The following is a 15,141-nucleotide window of genomic DNA, read 5'->3' as shown; positions in this document are numbered from 1 at the left end:
TGTTTGAGTTTCGCTTCTACCTCAGATATGGTGATGTCTACCTCCATATCCTCATTCCCATTTGTCATGCTACCATTATCCCTAAGATCCTCTTTAGTCTTATTAAAGACTGAGGCAAAGTATTTGTTGAGATATTGGGCCATGCCTAGATTATCCTTGACCTCCACTCCATCCTCAGTTTTTAGCGGTCCCACTTAGAGCCGCCCCTGCCCACCGACAATCATCTCAATAGCAAAGCTGATTAGGGTTGCTGGCTTTGGTTGTTTGTTTTTTTAATTTCCTGGAGCAAACTTTCAAGCATAGGCACTGATCTCAAGGGGTCAACCTTTTAAACCTCCTTACCACAGCATGCGTGAATATCGGGGAGCAAAACCTGGGGTTTTGCTCTTGCTATTTAATGGCATAAAACAATACACTTTGGAGCAACTATTAGCCAGCTAATGGCAACCCATTGTTCCTTATATCAGTTAAGTGACAGATGGTGTTGACGGCATAATTAAGCCAGTAAGAGTCTCATAAATTACAAAACTCCCATCGACTCTCCAAACACGCCGAAGGAATCCTTGCAAATATGATGTATGATCAGTGAGAATGAGCAGTCTTCATTATGTGGCTGAAACGAAGCCATTACGGGGCTTGCCGGTGCTGCGAAGGAACCTTCGAGTCCGCCACGCTGCATCCGTAAGGAGACGCATTTTGTCGCTGCTCGGCTAAGCTCCCCGTGAGTGACAAACAGGCCCGGGAAGCCTGGTTTGTTTCTTTGCATCAAGCAATGTAGCAGTCTGCTATTCTGAAATGAATGCAGCGTCAGATTCACACCATTAGAGAGAAGCTCTCTGCAGGGACAGCATGTGTTCTGTTGGTGCAGACTTCCCCTACCTGAAACAGGGGTTGGACTGCCGGAGGGTCCGGGCAAGTCACAGCTCTGTCCCAAAATCCACTCTTCATCTAAGCTGCAGGCCTTCGCAACACCAGAATGAACTGCTGCTCCCGGTGGATTGCAGTGACCGTTATACTTATTATTAATAGGGCTGATGGGAAGATTTCCAAATATTTCCCCGAAAAACAGGGATGCATTTTTCACAAAAAGCAGTTCCATTCTTTGACGAACTGTTTAATCATTCATTATTTGTAGAGCTGGTGGGACATTTTTCATTGGAGCAGTTTCCCACTGGAAAAAGCTGGTTTGGTGAAATTGAAATGTTTCATGGGAGAATGCTGATTCTGAGTATGTTTTCGACGCGAAATGGTCAAAACGACTGGAAATCAAAATGAAGCATTTTGCCTGGACTTTCTCAGCTTGTTTTGTTTCTACTTTGATATTATATTGCCTGATAAAATATTAATTTTACTATTGGATTTTCTATCGTATATTTAGTGTTGCATGTGGTATTTTATATCATGTGTGTAATACCATATAGCATATTTCATATTTGGTATTATATTATACTGGTTTGACATTTTCAAAATGAAATCGTTTGCTGTGGTCATTTTTATGTTTCCAAATCAAAATATTTTGAAATTTCCATTCTGTGACTTTTCATCCCAATTTGGAACGATTATTTTTTACATGTAAGAATTTGCCATAGGATGGAAATTGCATTTTCTCCCCACCGCCAATCATTTTTATTACAGTAACATTTAGAAGTCCCAACAGAAATCAGCAACCCATGGCGCTAGGTGTTGTACAAACATATACAAAGAGACAGCCCCTGCCCCAAAAGCTTACAATCTAAGTAGGCATTATTGACAAAGCGTAAGTGAAAGAAAACATTATTATCACCTCCTTTTAAAGATGAGGAACTGAAGCACACTGAGATTAATTGAGGTGCCCAAGGTTACACAGAGGGGCTTTGGCAAAGGCAGAAATTGAACCCCAAGTCTCTGGCATCCTGCAATATAGCCTTGACTGCAAGGTCATCCTTCCTCACACCCAGCCAGCTTCTTTCTTTGACCAACACTGAAATACTGGCAAAACAACATTTAAATCATTAGGCTTCAGAGTTTTCATTCCACAGAAATGAATGGAAAGAGCAATTGTTTCAGGCTCTCTTCAGACTCAGGCAGCTATCACTGCATCGACTGATGCCCAGTTCACATTCTGCAATGTTACCTTAACAACCGTAAATCACTAAGTCATTTTTTTTTTCAATTAAATCTTAGATTCTGGAGCCCTCGGATTAAAAGGCCGATGGTCTATCCATTGAGCTCTCCAGACTCATGGATCTGCTAGGCTGAACTGAGCTTGCATTGGAAGTGGGCATCGCACCTTCCCATCTTTTCCTATGGATCTACAAATCATATTGCTAGATTCTGGACGGACAAAGCCTTATAAATTGCATGAGAGCACAGACGTGTATATTACAGCCTGGTGCTGTGACCTGCAACGATACAGTGAATCATTATAATAGAAGATTATCCCTTCAAACTCTAAATGAATTTAATTGACTTGCCTGGGGGTGGGGAAGAGAGAGACTGTCCCTAGATATCTTATTTTATCATAAAAACACAGAGAGAAATCTGTAGATCAGACAAATAGAAGCACATTAAGTCAGACAGTGAGCGATGTAAATTTACGGGGGAATTATATGGAGAGGGTAGAGGAAGTGACAGAATTTACATTTGGAGCCTGTGTTTATTGCTTACAGCTGAGCATTATAAATAATAAACTGTTCTCTGACTGCATGGGCTCTACGTCCGTATTTTTTCCCTCCCCCTTCAGATCTCATGGATTCGGTGACATGTACAAAGCACCTAGGAGCGGGAGTCAGACCAAAGGATTTGGAGGAGAGCGGGTCTAGGGGAAGGTTTGGGGGTGACAGTGGTTTTGAGCGTCTCACCTGAGATGCTCAAAACAGGGACCTGGTTTTCAGACAGTGCCCTCTGAAAAACTGGTGTCTCAGATCAGGGACTCAGAGTCACCACACACCTTTAATCATAGACTATCAGGGTTGGAAGGGACCTCAGGAGGTCATCTAGTCCAACCCCCTGCTCAAAGCAGGACCAATCCCCAGTTTTTGCCCCAGATCCCTGAATGGCCCCCTCAAGGATTGAGCTCAAACCCTGGGTTTAGCAGGCCGATGCTCAAACCACTGAGCTATCCCTCCCCCCAAATGATCTTGGCCATGAGCTGATGTGTCCTCCCAAAGCCTGGGAGGTTGGCTCGGTCACTGACATTGGGGTTACCCTCTTACCAGCTTCCTACAAGTCCAGTGCCCCCCCCCCGCCCCGAGACTTAGGGTATGATGGCACTGCGGTCAGAGGTGTCGCTAGAGCAAATGTAGATCCACCTGAGCTAGCTTCGATCTAGGCAGCTCAGTTATCGATAACAGTGAGGTTCCAGCAGCCTGGAGCTCCACGGGCCCACCCGGGACCCTGGATATACACTGGGGCAGCTAGCCCAGGCTGAAGTCTGTGCTGAGCCGGTGTCCCGGCTCCCAGTACCTGAGCGAGCTAGATGAAAGCTAGCTTGGGTGTGCATACACAGTTTGCATGCAGTCACGCCCCCGATTGCAGGGTGGATATACCCCGAGAGGGCATGGAGGCTGGGCCATTGCATCGGCAGGGTTTGATGCAAAGGGGTGAGGAGAGCACCCCCTCTTCTGTGCAAGAGGCAGAGCCATTTGCACTCCTTGTGCTCCCCTGTGCTCAGGGCTCGCACCTGGTTAAGAAGCATTAGTCACCCCATAGGGGACTGGGCTGGAGGAGGAAGAGGCAGAACCGTGACTCGCGCCCCCAACACACACACACAGTAGCCAGCTGAGAAGGGGGCACATGCCACCCTCTCCTTAGCGGTGGTGGAGACTGTGAAGTCCCAGGGAGCTCCACGAGGGACGGGACCTTCCGGAGGCACGATGTCTCCTGACAGCCCTGGAATGCTCCAGAACCACCCTTCGGTACTTCTGCCGGTCCTGGGCCAGGCGGCTCCTTTCCCAGCTCAGAGCCGGCTGGGGCTGGGCCGGGGGCGCTTGGCAGTGGGTGAGTCCAGAAGGAGCCTGGGATGCTGCAGCCGGGACCGTGGAGGAGGGTGTGAGGGTCACAGCTGCTGGTAGGCTGGGGGAGGTCTGGAGCCAGGTGACAGGGCGCCTGCAGGCAACAGGAGCCAGGCACAGGTCAGGGGTAAGTGGGGACAGGAGGGGCTCTGTAGGCACTCACACCATGCTCCCCTGGGCCTCCCCCACTGCCCCTATCTTCCTCCTAGCCACCCCACTGACCCCTGCTCCCTCCCGGGGCCTCCCACTTCTCTGCCTTCCAGCACTTCTTGCATTAGGACTCCAGCGGTCCCATGCTCCATCATTGCTTTGTGCTGCCCTCAGTGCAGACCAGTGGCTAAACACCAACAAGAAACCTTGTGAGCTCTGCGGCCCCTAGCCTTCCACAGAGTAATAACACCACCACCTAGCTCTTCTACAGCACTTTTCATCAGCAGAACAAGATCATTATCCCCATTGCACCACTGGGGAAACTGAGGCACCGAGCAGCAAAGTAATTTGCCCCAAGGTCACCCAGCAGTTCAGTGGCTGAGCCTGGAACAAATCCCAGGTCTCTTTAGTCCCACGCAGACTTTTCAAGGGTGCCTCTTTGCTGGGCACTATGGTTAGGGGCTACATTCACAGCAGTGACTTAGCAGGAAAAGTCGCCATAGCCCGAGTGCCTGGGTCAAGTGAGAGATCCCTGGATAGGGCTCCACCCAGTTAGTGGTTTGCTGGACACAGCAAGGAGGAGAGCAAAGTTCTGGATGACTGCCGGGAGAGGACTCCTGAGCGCCATCTGCTAGTAACCCTTTCCGTAGACCTGGTGACAGAGCACTCACATACCCACCACCTTGTGGCACATTAATACCTGAGTAACACAGCCACACCGTGGGCCCCAGTTCTAGGAACCCGCGTCTCTGCTGTGTCCCCCCAGTACGCGCCCGGTGGTGTCTTCCCCTCGCCCTGCTTTGGTTCTGGACACGCAGACAGAAAGCAGAAGACCGGAGTCCGAAGTGCAGGCAATGAGATGTTTATTGGTGAATCAAGCAAGCCTATCCATAGCTCTGTACCCCAGTACAGCTCTTTCCTGTTCCCCCTCCTCTTTCTCAGCAGGCTCGATTATGCCGGTAGTGCCCAGCCCTGGCACCACCCCTTCCAATTTATGGTCACGTTCCCTTTTGGAGGGGCCGGGGTCTGGAGGCTTTGGTCCCACCGCTTTTGTACTCCATGGGAGGGGTAGGGAGGGAGGTTGTGGTTTTAGTTCTTCTTATGGCTTTTTAGTGTTTCTTATGCCTCTCCCCTCGCCCCTCCCTCCTTGTCTTGAGACATTAAACTCTCACCAAAACCAGCAACACTTTACCTCTCTTCTTTAGCTTTTCTCATTGTGCTATAAACGCCATCTGGTTGTGGGCAGATGCAACACACAGTGTCTTTGTCCTTTGTTCACACGTTAGAAAAGATAAAAGACTATCATACGTCAAACAGGCAAACAACCCCCCAAATCCTGTCTCAGGCAAATATACAGGCCTGGATGCTAAATTAACACCCTTTAACTGTGACTCAAACCCCCTCTGCACAAGCCGCGAGGTGGGGCACCCAGGCCTGGTACAGCTCAGGCTGCTGTAAGGTGCTACCTTAATAGAAATGCCATCCGCCGTGTCTGGACCGGACGGCACAATCCGCCCGCCTGGGATCGATATGGCAGCTCCATCACCATCTCTCTCACTCCCCATCTCACAATTGTCTCCGCCGGATGATGGACGACACGGCGTGTTTATGAGCCGCCGCCTGGTGTCGATAAGTCTGCGCTGTGACAACCCAACCAGGGGCCGGGACTTGGCGCAGGCTTCCAGCAGGAAGAATTAATGATAAGGGATTCGTTAAAAAAACATTTAACTTTTGGTGCTCAGGAACGTCAGGGTCTAATAGCACGAGGGTGGGGAAGGCAGCTAGAATGCAGGCAGGCCCCGCGCCTGCTTCCCACGCAGCTCAGCTAATGCATGTCAGCCGGGACCTGCATCACCCCTTGTTATTCCAGCCCTGGCCTCCAGACCTCACCTCCCTCCCGACCTCCTACCCACTGCAATTCAGAGCGTAACCTGCTTCCGTCTAGCTCTGCGATGGCACCTCTGTCCTGAGTCATGGCACTCACTTGTAGCCTCAGCCTGCCACCCCCTTTGCTCTGCGACTTGTGTAACAGCTCCCCCCCACCCCCCGTCTCCCAGCTCTGAAAACTCTGCCAATGTACCTGAAACCTGCCGGCCTGCATCCCTGATGTTCCAAGTGCAGAAGTCTCTCTATCGGAGGCAGTGTGGCCCAGTGGATGGCACACAGGACAGGGACTCAGGACACCTGGGTTCTCTCCCCAGCTTTGGCCTGCTGCGTGACTCAGTTTTCCCACCTGTAAAATGGCAACAGTGATTATTCCTGACCTCCTTTGTAAAGTGCTTTGAGCACTGCTGAGGAAAAAAGCTAGGGATTATTAAATTGCCCCTCATTCCTGCTCTGTGGCTCCTCTGTTTTTCAAGCCTTGCTCCCCACCCCAGCTCTGCTAGTGAGCTGCATCGTCCCCATATAGCCCCATCCCCAACAGCCAGCTCGGCCACTCCGCACCTGAGGCCGAGCTCCCCAGTGCATTTCAGTGCAGAGCCTCTAACAATATCTAATGCCCAGCTATTGTCTATCTCTTGTCTGAGATAAATGTGATACAGATTTATTTCCCATTATTGTTCAGTCTCCTAAGAGTAGCTGGTTTGGAAGATTCAGTAGTTCGGTTTCGTTCTTTGTTTCCTCACACAGAGATTTTCACTCTGCCAGACACATCCCCATGCACTGCGCCTCCCTGCAAATGCACGTACGTTTCATGGGATTGGTTTTAAAAATAATTTCCCTGGCCACTTTTCTTCTTTTGTTATCAAAGCTCCTTTTCTTTGCACAGTGCAGGCTTTTCTTCCTCATAGCCCCAGCCTCACATCCTGCCTTGATCCATCAAAGTCTGATCCAGTTGCAGAAACCCCCGCGCTGATTACAATGGGACTATCGTACAGTCAGGAGGTGAGATGGAGCACCCCATGATCCCAGCTCTGTGCACCCTGAGGCTTTGCGGGTGTTTGGAGTGATTATTATTGACAATTGGAGGCTTGACTCTGTCCAATAGGGAGGAATCAGTTGTGAATCTGAAGGGGGAAGGTGATTTGGGTGAAAGTGATCATGAAATGGTAGAAACGAAAGGGAGATGTGAGAGCAGCAGACCAGTGGACTTTACCTACTGGTTCTCTGAGTTTGTTAACGTCTGCTTTTTTGACATCCCATGGCCAGAATATCTAAGGGATAAAGGAGTCCAGGAGAGCTGGCATTTTCTCAAGGAGACAATATTAAATGCACAACTGCCCACTCTTCCGATGCAAAGGAAAGATGGGAAGAATAGCAAGAGGCCAATATAGCTCCATCAAGAGCTCCTTTATGACCTGAAAAACAAAAAGTGGAAATGTGGATGAATTGCTAAGGAGGAGCACAAAAGAATAGCACAAGCATGTAGGACAGGGGTGGGCAAACTATGGCCTACGGGCCGGAGCCATTTTAAGCCAGCCCGTGAGCGCCCGCTGGGGAGCGGGGTCAGGGGGCCATACCACGCGGCTCCCAGAAGCCGTGGCATGGCCCCGCTCCAGTTCCTACATGTTCCAATGGGACAGGACAGGGCAGCGTGCAGAGCCACCTGGCTGCGCCTCCACGTAGGAGCCGGAGAAGGAACATGCCACTGCTTCTGGAGCTGCTTGAGATAAGCACCGCACAGAGCCTGCACCCCTGAGTCTCTCCCCACAACCTACACCCCTGCCTCAGCCCTGATCCCCCTCCCACTCTCCAAACCCCTCGATCCCAGCCCACAGCATCCTCCTGAATCCCAAACCTTTCATCCCCAGCCCCACCCCAGAGCCCGCACCCCCAGCCGGAACCTGCACCCCTTCCCGCACTCCTGCCCCAGCCCTGATCCCCCTCCCACCCTCTGAATCCCTCGGTCCCAGCCCAGAGCACCCTCACACCCCAAACTCCTCTTCCCCAGCCCCAACCCAGCACACACACCCCCAACCAGAGCCCTCACCCCCCCAACACACCCCAACCCCAATTTTGTGAGCATTCGTGGCCTGCCATACAATTTCTATTCCCCGATGTGGCCCTTGGGCCAAAAGGTTTGCCCACCCCTGATGTAGGAACAAAACCCAAAAGGCTAAGGCACAAAATGAGTTACACCTAGCAAGGGACATAAAAGGCAAGAGGAAGAGGTTCTTCAAATATGTTAGGAGCAAGAGAATGACAAAGGAAAGTGGAGGTCCTCTACTTAGTGGAGAAGGAGACTTAATAACTGATGAGACCAAGAAGGCTGAGGTGTTTAATGCCTATTTTGCTTCAGTCTTCCCAAAAAAGGTTAATGGTGACCAGATACTCAATACAATTAATATTAACAACAAGGGGGGAGGAACACAAGCCAAAATTGGGAAAGAACAGGATAAATAATATTTAGATAAGTTAGATGTATTCAAGTCAGCAGGTCCTGATGAAATTCAGTCTAGGGTACTTAAGGAACTAGCTGAAGCAGTCTTGGAACTGTTAGCAATGATCTTGGAGAGCTCCTGAAGGATGAGTGAGGTCCCAGAGGACCAGAGAAGGGCAAACATAGTACATAGTTTGAAAAGGGGAACAAAGAGGAACCAAGGAATTATAGACCAGCCAACCTAACTTCAATACCTGGAAAGATACTGGAACCATTTTTAAAAAAATCAATTTATAAGCACCTAGAGGATAATAGGGTTGTAAGTAATAGCCAGTGTGGATTTGTCAAGAACAAATCATGCCAAACCAACCTCATTCCTTGTTTTGACAGGAATACTGGCCTCGTGGATGCGGGGAAGCAGTAGATATGATATATCTTGATTTTAGTAAGGCTTTTGACACAGTCCCACATGACAGTGTCATAAGCAAACTAGGGAAATGTGGTTTCTAGATGAAATTACCAGAAGGTGGGTGCACAACTGGTTAAAATGCCATGCCAAAGAGTAGTTATCAATGGTTCCCTGTCTGACTGGGAGGGCATGTCTAGTGGGGTCCTGCGGAGGCCAGTTCTAGGTCCCTTACTAGTCAATATTTTCATTAGTGACTTGGATAATGGAGTGGAGGGTATGCTTATAAAATTTACAGATGACACCAAATTGGGAGGGATTGCAAGCATTTTGGAGGACAGGATTAGAATTCAAAATGACTGAAAAATTGTGGAATTGGTCTGAAATCAAGAAGAGGAAATTCAGTAAAGACAAGTGCAAAGTCGTACACTTAGGAAAGAAAAATCAAATGCACAACCACAAAATGGGGAATAGCTGCTTAGGTGGCAGTACTGCTGAAAAGGATCTGGGGGGTAAAAGGGGATCACACATTGAATATGAGTCAACAATGTGATGCAGTTGCAAAAAAGGCTAATATCATTCCGGGATATATGAACAGACACGGGAGGTCATTGTCCTGCTCTACTCAGCGCTGGCGAGGCCTCAGCTGGAGTACTGTATCCAGTTCTGGGCGATGCGCTTCAGGAAAGATGTGGACAAATTGCAGAGAGAGTCCAAAGGAGAGCAACAAAAATGATAAAAAGCTTTTAAAACCTGGCCTATGAGGAAAGGTTTAAAAAACTGGGCATGTCTAGTCTTGAGAAAAGCAGACTGAGGGGGGCCCTGATCACAGTCTTCAAGCATGGTAAGGGCTGGTGTAAAGAGGACAGGGATCAACTGTTCTCCATGTCCTCTGAAGGTAGGAGAAGAAGTAAAGGCCTTAATCTGCAGCAATGGGGACTTAGTTAAAAAGGTTTCCTGATATGTAACCTCGTAGAGTGGTGAGGCTCTGGAACAGGCTTCCAAAGGAGGTTGTGGACTCACTGGAGGTTTTGAAGAACAGGTCGGACACGCACCTGCCAGTGATGGTCGCGGTTTATTGGTCCACCTCAGCGCAGAAGGCTGCAGGAGATAAGCTCTCCAGGTGCTTTGCAGACCACCATTTCTAGTATTCTATATGGTGCCATACTTGCGCGGTGCTTTCCTCTCAGCAGGCCAGATTCCCCACACAGACCTGCCCCCTTTGCGCCACAAAAGGGGCTCAGAAACTAGCTAGATCTCCCCCGCTCAGAACTCTCCCAGCAGAGATGACACACGACCAGGCATAAAGCTGGCAAAGCCAACTCCTACACCACATATACCTCCCCGCTCTGGCACAGGGGCCATGCCGGGGGAGAGAAGGCGCATCGCCAGAGCACTAATGGGCTGCAGCTGTGCTCAGCTGCTGGATGGCCCTTTGGGGCCACTCCCAGCTGCTCTTGATTAGATGCAGCTCTCAGGCCCCTGGCAGTGAGGTGGCCTGAAAATGAAGGAGCTGTAACTGGCAACCGAGTTCCCATACGTAGACTTGGATCCAAACGTTGTGGCTCCAGCTCACCTTTACTCTTGGCTAGAGATGGCAGAACATATGGGAGAGTTTTGTCTTTGTCTGCGTGGGGCTCAATCTGCAAGGAGGCTACGTCCCTTTGGGTTTGCCCATCCTCATGATGACGACAATAGTAAATGCCTCAACCAATGTGGTCCCATCTGTCCAATCCTTAAGGATTTCAGGGAGGTGGGGTCTCAGTTACACAGTCCGGAGGGGAAATGGTGGGGGTGGAGGGGAGGATATGATTATGCATGAGTGGGAGGGTGTCTATGGATATATTAAGCAAACCTAAAACCAATTACAGGTGCTGTATCTCGGCTGCGTTTCTTCGGTCTAAGAGATTACTGAGTTAATTAAATTGTACCATTTCACCTGCATTCACCGGTTAAGGAAATGGCTTTTTCTTTCTGACTAAGAGAGGGATAAAGCTGCCTTGTGTGACAGGCTTTTAGTCAGGCGGCTTCCTTTTAATCCAGTGTCTTTGAGTTGGCTTTCGCCACAGAGGAAGTCGGCGAAATATCGGCTGGATTCAGGTAATAGAGATGAGGCACTGTCAGAGACTGAAGTGTTCAAAGAGAAGTTGCTGGAATAGACTGATAAGCAAAAGAACGCCCCTCTCCCTTCAGGGCTGGCGTTAAACACCTCCCGTTAAAGCCATGGGAGCTGGGTCCCAAACACCTTTGAGGAGCTGGGCCCTGGTCACCTTTTACCCGCTCCCGACCTCTGGACCTGCTCCCCCCGAGGACATAACAGGACCCAGCAACTCAGCCTGTCTCAGGGCAAACCCCAGGAGCTGGGAGCCATTTTGGAATAACGAGAAGGCACCATTACTCAGGGGCTAAGGGGATACAGACAGCACTGACTTGTGGGAATAGTCAGACCTTCCATTTCTGTCCTACCATTGTAGCAACCTCTGAAAGCAGCTGCTTCGTGCAGAGTTACCTAGTCAGCCTTTCATCCTCCGTTCCTGGGAGACTGCTCTCTCTGCTGATTCATTTCCTTCCCCTAGACATTAAGCCTCATTCGCACTCCAGCATGGTGGAAGCTAGAGGCAGAACAACGTTACGGCAACCCACTCAGCGTGATGGTTAGAGCCAGAGGTCTCGGGTTCTGAAGACCCCCTACGGCATCCTGTTTGGGGTGCAGGGAGCAGGGATCCCACCTAGGACCTCTGGTTCTGAAAGAAGGAGCCTCTCCTGCCTGAGCTAAATACCTCGGCTCTGCCACCCAAATCTATAGCAGGCTTGTCCATCTCTCTCCGTGGTCCACCACTAGAGCAGGACAGAGTGCTACACTGAGTGGATTGCACACTCCTCCTGGGTGGGGGAACTCAACCTGGTCTTCAGATCAGCTCCTCCAAGTGTTAAAAAGAAACACAGCCAGTACCTCTTATCTGGCACCCGGCATCCTAGACCACTCATTAGCATTTTCAGCTTCTCCCAAGCCAACGGGGGAAACAAACAAAAGGGAACATTCCACAGATATGTCAGGCTGACCTTGGAAAGTCAACATGACCTCAACGTGTCTGTCTAATGAAGTCCACTGCATTAATGATGGTTGTCTCGGGAAGATGCTAATGAGGCCCAGGGTATGTGAAATGTCACCAGCCAGTGTGAATGCAGACAATCTGTTAAAGGCTGGTGGGGGGGGTTGGGTTGTCAGGAGTCTGTTGACTTGTGCATTCTGAGGGACACATGGCACAGGAGGAGAAGCGATTTTGGAGATGGGAGAGGGCACAAAGGCTAGACTTCCTGAAGAGGCTCCCACTTCTTGGGCACAAAGCCGTACAGCGAGGAGCTGCTTTGGATCTTGCTTACCCCACTTATAAACTGGGGTAATGCCAGCGACTTCACCAGAGCTACTCTTGGGTTATAGTGACATGAGTGAATTAAGAAGGAAGAGGACGATAAATAGATGAATGGTTCAGTGCTGAGGACACTGGCTGAGGACTTGGAAGAACTGCAGTCAGGTCCCTGCTCTGCACAGACTTCCTGTGTGACCTTGGGTAAGTCACTTAGCTTCCCTGCCTCAGTTTTCCATCTGTATAATGGGAATAAAAGCACTGCCCGACCTCGCAGGGGTACTGTGAGGATAGATACATTCAAGACTGTAAGGTGCTTTGATACTCTGGTAATGGGGGGGCTGGATGAGTACTGAAACTAGGGAGAATCTGGTCCTGAAATTCAGGAGAATGCACATATCAGTGAGAATCTGGATTATTAATAAGCAAATGACGGTCATTTGGTTGCTCAGAATACCCCATGCATATAATGTCGTTGGGCCAAATCCTCATCCCATTCATTCCAATAGGGGCAGGATCCGATCACTAAATACAGGAAATTGAACTGTCATAGAATTGCCCTTAGTGATGTGGTATCCTCCAGTGGGTTGAAATAACCATATTATCCAATCTAATCAGAACTCTTCGGTCAGTAGAATCTGGTTAGGAATCTTTCGAGAACAGGTCTTTAGTTCATAGAATTCAAGGCCAGCAGGGACCGTTAGGTCATCTAGTCTGACCTGCACATCACAAGACGTTATATTTCACTTAGTCACTAGTTCATCTAGTTATTGATCACCCTCACTTGTGTTTGTACTTGGAAGAAAAGAACAAAAGACCATTGGAACAAACTATCAAAGGGAAGTGGTGGATTCTCCAGCTCATGGAGTCTTCAAGCCAAAGGGCCGCCGGATTCTTTCATTCCAAACAAGCCTTGTTCATAGATAGCAAGGACAATCAAAACCAAAGAAGAACAAAAGCCAGGTCTCTGGGCGAATGAGCACGCACAGTGTGTGTGTCTCTGACGGCGTGTATTGAATTGAATGTGAAATGGCCGCCTGCAGAAAGCAAAGGCATTGCAGTCACATAGCCCGATTCACCCAACTTCTACGCAATGTTTCTTCTGCTTCCTATCCCAAGGAAGGACTTTTTCAGACCATTGCAGCAAAAACAAAACAAAAAAAAAACCAGCAAGAAAAAGACAAATCATGAAAATACTGAGTTCAGATTTAGGGTTTGGATACAGGCAACAGCTCAGGTCACTCCCAACCCTTGCAGGGTCCCTTCCTCTGCAAGAGAACCAGCCCCAATCATCCCACGGTTACTTAGATTCTGACCTCTTTGGGGCAGGGATTGTCTTTTTGTTGTATGTGCATACGGGACTTAGCACTATGCAAGACAAGATCCCTGATCAAGCCTCAACCATGAAAAAACTCCTCCACAGTGCAGCTTATTTGCCCATTTTACAAACACCTCTTTCCCCAAATTCCCTCTGTCCTTAACCAAGAAACACTGAGACCAATATCCATCAAAGAGAATAATAAAATAACCTCTTCCGTTACTTCCAAATGTCACTACTTCCCCAGTCTGCACTATACACCTGACTGTCTTTGCCTGTTTGTAATGTTCTCCTTCATTCCTTCTTGGAGATTCCATCTAGTTCATGCAATTCCTCCTCCTCACGTGTTAAGCTGCAGATTGCTTTTTCGTCAGATGCAATTTCGCCTAGATCTCATTACTTACTCTCTTAATGTATCTTCTGTATTTGTTTCAACTACAATTTCTCCCTCACTCTGTTCTGCTGACAAAAGAGTCAGTCTAAGGTGTTTTGGAAGGCAACTTGCTGAAGTGCGTTAACTAAAACTCTTCTTATTTATTGATTGATTTGATGCTTATCCTCTGTGTCTTCAGACATCGAGGGCAGATGGGTTCAGCCGTGCATGGTGGAGAGAAGGCATTGGATGATAGCACTCGCTTCAATCATTCTTTGTATTACAGTAGGTCTAGGATGGGTCCGAAAATGGGGGAGTTTTTTCACGGAACATTGCAAGTTTTTAGCCAAAAAATAAAGAAAAAACAATGAAATAAAGCTCCAGTGCCTCATGTGGGTTTCATTTCAGGTGCCTCATGCTCTCATTCTCCTCTATAACCTGGAATGAATCTTCCAGGCACCATGGTCTCCCCTCCTGGTGAGAGAAGGGGGCACATCCTGGCTGTCTCCTGGCTGCAATGCATTGTGGGAGACAAAGTCTGGCTGAGCAGCCCATCCCAGAGAGGAGAGTGGGAGCATGAGGCCTCCAAACTACAAGTCCCATGAGGCACCATGGCAGCACTTCTAAATCACAATAGTTGGTCTTGACTGAAATATCTTGTTTGAAAACCAAACATTTTGGGGGTATCAAGTCTTCTGACAAAAAATTGAAATATTCTGTGGAAGGAAGACACTTTTTATGAGAAAAATTGTTTTGTCAAAAAACATTTTAGCTGAGCCCTGAGTAGCACCCAGAGGCTTCAAGTGAGACCAAGGCCTCCTTGTACGACGCTTACATCTAAGGGCCATGTTGACTTGCACCTTATTCCTCAAGCCACGTCATCAAGGAATGAGCCCTACATAGACCAGGATAGGAAAACAGAAGCATTATTAATCTTTTACTTTCCACCTTTACAATGGCCCTTAAGTGATTTCCCTAAAGTCACAGAAGAAGCCGGTGGCAGGATAACAGAATTGAACCCAGATCTGCTGAGCTACAGTCTACGGCTACTGACCACCCTTCCTCTTTCACTGGTGTTTATTTCTGGGGGGATAGAACCTTAGATCTTCAGCACCAAAGCACAAGCCTCAGCCACTTGAGCTAAAGGAGAAACTCCACTGGCCTTCAGTCGTAACAGGGCTCTTGCCATTGGGGTGGGAGAAATAGTCCCATG

This window comes from Chelonia mydas, chromosome 17 (genome assembly GCF_015237465.2).
Source record: "Chelonia mydas isolate rCheMyd1 chromosome 17, rCheMyd1.pri.v2, whole genome shotgun sequence".
Taxonomy (NCBI): Eukaryota; Metazoa; Chordata; order Testudines; family Cheloniidae; genus Chelonia; species Chelonia mydas.
Note: the sequence above shows the minus strand (reverse complement) of the source record.